We start from the raw sequence: 6,041 nt of genomic DNA on the forward strand, positions 1-6,041 counted from the left end.
GTTACTATATTGGGACAGTTAATTAGTAGTAGTTAATATATATTTTATTTTCTTAAGCATTCAATAGAATTACAGTTAAGTCAATTTATATTTTGCTTAAAGTTGATAGTATGACAAATCGAATTACATCTGGAAGGCAATACATAACTTTAAAATAAAAAAAGTTAGGGTCTACACTATGTTCTTAAGATATTTTGAGGGGCTTTGGTCTGGTCCATAACACAACTCTGCCTCTGATATGGGTGGCATGAAATGTACCTGGAACATCTCAGAAGAAACTCATTCTCTTCTTCAGGTGGCAAAGGCAACCAGGCAGCAACATCCGCCATATGAATTGAATTCTGAGGAAGGGTCACCAGACCTGAAATGTTAACTCTGTTTTCTCCTTCACAGATGCTGCCAGACCTGCTGAGCTTTTCCAGCAACTTTGTTTTTGTTCCTGATTTACAGCATCTGCAGTTCTTTTAGTTTTTATTTATTTTGATTGGTTCTGATTTGGATGTTGCTAAGCAATTTGACTGTTACAAACCAGATGTAGGTGGACTTTCCAAGGAATGCAGTCTCCTGGATACCGACCTATGAGTTCTCTTACTCACTTTGGTTCTAGTGGGAGTCTTTTGCTGTTTCGAGTCTGCATACTGGCAGCAACTTCAATGGCTTGCTGGCTCAGACCCTGAAGAAATTTCTTACTGTTTGGCCAAGGCTTGGCTTTGTTTTGGGGTTCTGCTGTGGGATGACCCACAGTCCCTTTGTTCAGGATATGTCTTGATCGAGGCTATGCTTTTGCCTTCACTCAAATGGTGTTCCCCCAGCTCAGTCAATAAAAAACAAAGAACTCTAAATCAGAAACAAAAGCAGAAATAGCTGCCAAAACTTAACAGGTCTGGTAGCATCTGTGGCAAGTAAGCAGTTAATGTTTTGGGTCCAGTGACCCTTCTTCAGAAATGTTTTTAACAAATTCTGGCTGTCATTTACTCATTAAAATATTTTTCCAAGAAACAATGAATCTTATCTCAGACTACTGTTTTTAAAGTTTTCCCTGTCACCAGCATTAGGCTGACTAGTCTGTATAGGCTATTTTTCTTTCCTCTCCTTTTGTTAGATATCCTCCACACTGTTCCCATATCTAAGGTGTATTGGTTTACTTTGTGTGGAGCTGGAGGAACACAGCAGGCCAGGCAGCATCAAAGGAGCAGGAAAGTTGACGTTTCAGATCGGGACCCTTCTTCAGACTGTGTTATCTCTGACTCCAGCATCGACATTTCTTACTATCTCTTGGTTTACTTTGTCTTTGTTTCATTTTTTTCAACTTTAGCTGTGACTGATCTTTCAGACCTCAGTGGTGAAACGTTATCCTAAGGTCTGCTTCTGAAACTTTCAAAGAAAACTGACAAACATTAGGGTGCCTTAATTTCTGAATTTGCTTTAACATTTCAAGACTATACTTCCTTACATTTACTAATGTCTGGAATAAAGTAGCAGTGAATACAAAGCAAAGAACATTTTTTTTCTACTCATATCTACACTTTTCCTAAAATTAGCAAATGGTAGAAAATATGCCCCAAAGTGAGTCAGATCAAAAAAAACCAATGTAACCTAAAATTAGTGCTATTAATTAAAAAAATTATAATAATGGTACATTATAAGAATAAGCACTGACAGGAGTAGGTACAACTGTCAGCATTAATCAATATGTCTCATGAAGCTGTTTCATTTGCGGTTGCCTTATTGAAGATTTTATAATTGGAGTGAATGCAATGTCAGGTCTGAGACATAAATTGTTGCCTCAGGGACGGGGTTTCACTGCACTGTGTTATTTTGTGTGAATGGTTATCAGTCATATTGGTAGAATTACTTCCTTCCAAACCGTGAAGGGAGCATTTGCAGCATGTCTGTGCAATGGAAAAGACATGCCACATAAAATTGCGAATTGTGTGACACCTCATAAAATCTGTCATTAATCTGTCATTTGCATTCTGCCTCTGCCCTGGGAGTTGAATCCTTTGATTTGACATTTGAGGTATCTGATTACCCAACTGCAGAGTAGAAATTTATTTGTCGAAGTTTTTTATATTTGTACTGAGATATCAGGAGAGATAGATCTAATTATCCACTCCATCATTTTTCTATAGCTTTACTGTTTTAGTGAAAAAAGGATACATTTTATAGAATCTGTCTATCAGAAATAAAATGAAACTAAATTGTTAAACATTCTCTTCCTTTATTTTCAGAATTCTACCACTTTATACATACATGATGTGCTTATTTGTTGGAATGTATTCACTTATTCCCTGGAAGTCTTTGGGAGAAAATGCAAAGTCCCAGTTGGATAACTGCAAGAGATCCTGGTGGACAAACCTGTTGTTTCTTAACAATTTTGTTATGATTGAGCAACGTGTAGGTTCTGTCTCTATAGAAACGGAGACATGTTTCTTATTTACATGCCATTTATAACATACAAGATAACTTAGTGTATAATCTTGGGTTTCCATTATTATTCAAGGCAAATTACTTATGTCGTATCTGTGAATGTGTTGTTGAATAGATCCAGAGCTATAACTATTAGGAAAGATAATGGCCTCGATTTATATCCGCATGGTGAGTGGCAGATTGTTGGGGTACAGTTAAAATTGGAAAATGCAGTATGCAATCCTAATTACATGCTACCATTTTTAGAGAAACTGGTTTTATCTTGTGTGGATATTGAAATTGAATTTTTAAAATGCTATTGATGCTCTAATTTAAATCAACGATTGACTTGCAGGTTTTCTAGGGCCTGGAAAATCTGAAAAACAAAAGAGAGTAGTTATCTGCCAGCTCCAGCAGGTCACTGTATCATAGAACCATATAAACTAGGAGCAATAGTAGGCCATTCAGCCCTTCTGCCATTCAATAAGTTCAGGCTGATTCTCTGCTTTCTCCCAAAATCCTCAATGTCTTTAAAATCTAAAAGTGTATCCATCTTTTTCTTGAATATATTCAATGACTTGGCCTCCTTTTGCAGTATAGAATTCTCAGGTTCACTACTTTTTTGATTGAAGAATTCTTTTCCTCATCTCAGTGCTAAATGGCCTACCATGTATGCTGAGACTGGGACCTTTGGCTCTAGACTCTCCAACTAGGAAAACAATCTCTCTCCATCTAATCTGTCCAGCCCTGTTACAGTGTTATACGTTTCAATCAGATCCACCTTTCAATCTTCTAAACTCCAGTGAATACAGTAGAACCAATCTTTCCTCATACGACAGACTTGCCATCCCTGGTATCAACTTAATGAACTTCCACTGCACTAGCTCAATGTCAAGTGCATCCTTTCTTTGATAGGAAGACCAAAACTGCACATACTTGTCGAGGTGTGGTCTCACCAAGGCCCTGTGTCCTTCCCCTACACTGACTGAGGTGACCACATCTCACCACACCTTATACACTGATCTCCAGCCTTCTAACCACCCTCACCTTGACCTCTCTTTGCCCCTTACTTCTGGGTTTGATCTCCCACCTTTCCCGTTCCTAAAATCTAAATTCCTAAATTTCCATTGTTAACAGTCTCTTGTCAAGTTGATCAATGACTGAACAGGAGATTTTATTGTATTCAGCAATGACTTTGTGACGCCATCAGTGTTGCAGTGCCATCTTTGGACTCTCCCCAGTCCCTGATAGGTACTGGGGCCAATGGTTCAATATATGGTGAATATATTGTTAGAATGAACATGAGGTGTGTTGAAGGAGGGAACATTAGATTATAAGTATAACAATGCCCCAATTTTAATGATCACCAACAGTGCTCATAAGGAAGCTGTCCACAAAAATTTTAGCAGATGCTTTCATACAGACTTCCTGCAATCAGTTTTAAGAAAAAAAAAACAACAAAAGAGAAGAACGGCACAGGAACAGGCCCTTCGGCCCTCCAAGCCAGTGCTCACCATCATACCCTGACTAAACTAAAAAACAAATCTTCTGCCCTTATTCAGTCTGTACTTCTCTATTCCTTCCCTATTCGTGTAACCATCCAGATGCCTCTTAAATTTCACTAATGTGCCTGCTTCCACCACCACTTCTGGTAGTGCATTCCAGGCTCCTACCACTCTCTGTGTGAAAAACTTCCCTTGCACATCTCTCTTAAACTTTAGGAGGCGCACTTTGAACCTCTGCCCCCTTGTAATTAAAACTTCAACCTTGGGAAAATGCCTCTGACTATCCACCCTGCCTTTGCCTCTCATAATTTTCAGACCTCTATCAGGTCTCCTTTCAGCCACTGTCTTTCCAGTGAAAACAATCCTAGTCTTTTTAACCTTTCCTCATAGTCAATGCTCTCAAGACCAGGCAACATCCTGGTGAACATTCTCTGCACCATCTCCAAAGCTTCCACGTCCTTCTGGTAATGTGGCTACCAAAACTGTACACAATACTCCAAGTGTGGTGGAACAAGGGTTTTACATAGCTGCAACATGTTTTGCCACCTCTTGTATTCCATGCCCTGGCTGATGAAGGCAAACATATCATATGCCTTCTTAATCACTTTAGCCATCTGAGTTGCCACTTTTACCACTGTGTCTATGCCACTGTGGACCTGCACACCCAGATCCATCTGTATGTTAATGTTCCTAAGGGTTCTGCCATTTACAGTAGAATTCACACCTAAATTTGATCCTCTAAAATGTATCACCTCGCATTTGTCTGAATTAAACTCCATCTGCCATTTCTGTAACTAAGTTGCCAATCTATCTATATCCTGTTGTATCCTTTCACAGTTGTCGGCACTATCAGCAATTCCACCAATCTTCATGTCATCTGCAAACTTACTAATCACCCCACCCACATTTTCCTCCAGATCATTTGTACATACTACAAACAATTCAGGACCTAAGACTGATCCCTGTGGAGCACCACTAGTTACCAGCCTCCATTCTGAAAAACACCCTTCTACCGCTATCCTCTGTCTTCTATGACCAAGCCAGTTTTGTATCCATCTAGCCAAGCCACTCTGAATCCCATGTGATTTTAGTTTTTGTACCAATCTGCCACATGGGACTTTATCAAATGCGTGACTAAAGTCCATATAAACTACATCCTTAGCTCTTCCCTCATCAATTATCTTTGTCACCTCTTCAAAACATGACCTTCTGTGTATGAAACCATGCTACCTGTCACTAACTAATCCATTTCTTCCAAATGTGCATATATCCTATCCCTCAGTATCTTTTCCAAGAGCTTCCCCACCACAGATGTGAGACTCACCGGCCTATAATTTCCTGAATTATCCCTGCTTCCTTTCTTAAACAAGGGAACAATATTGGCTAATCTCCAGTCCTCTGGAACCTCGCCTGTGGTCAAGGAGGATGTGAAGATATCTGCTAATGCCCCAACTATTTCTTCCCTTGCCTCTCACAGAAACCTGGGGTAGATACCATCTGGCCCTGGGGACTTGGCTACCTTAATGCAATTTAGGATACCCAAAACTTGCTCCTTCAATATATTGACATTCTCTAGAGTATTCACACATTCATCCCTGACCTCAACATAATTTGGTGAAGACTGATACAATGTACTTATTAAGGATCTCTCCCACTTCCTGTGGCTCCATGCATAACTTCCCTCATTTGTCCTTAAGGGGGCCTAGTCTTTCCCTTGCTACCCTCTTTCTTCTAATCTATGCATAAAAAGCCTTGTGATTCCCCTTGACCCTGTTTGCTAACTTGATATTGTCTGTAGGGAGGTCTTTTGGATTTTTACAGCACAATTTCTGTCTAGTTCATTGGTTCTGTCAGAATTTGACCTCAAATCCTTGAAAGAGGTATGTAGTGTCACAGGCACACTACTGTATGACCATGCATTTTACCACCTCTTGGTGATCACCTACAGCCTGGTTAGGCTAAAGCTCTAATCATGCTGACAGGTCTTAATGCTCTTCATCTTCCTTTGGTCTCAGTTGAAATTCAATGATATCCCTGACGGTATCTGCTTGTAGCTGAGTTGGCATCAAGATATGCTTTCTGTAGACAATACAAATAGGTCTACAGGAATCCTATCTGACAGGATTT

The sequence above is a fragment of the Rhincodon typus genome, chromosome 1 (assembly GCF_021869965.1).
Source record: "Rhincodon typus isolate 14 chromosome 1, sRhiTyp1.1, whole genome shotgun sequence".
In the NCBI taxonomy this organism is placed as follows: domain Eukaryota; kingdom Metazoa; phylum Chordata; class Chondrichthyes; order Orectolobiformes; family Rhincodontidae; genus Rhincodon; species Rhincodon typus.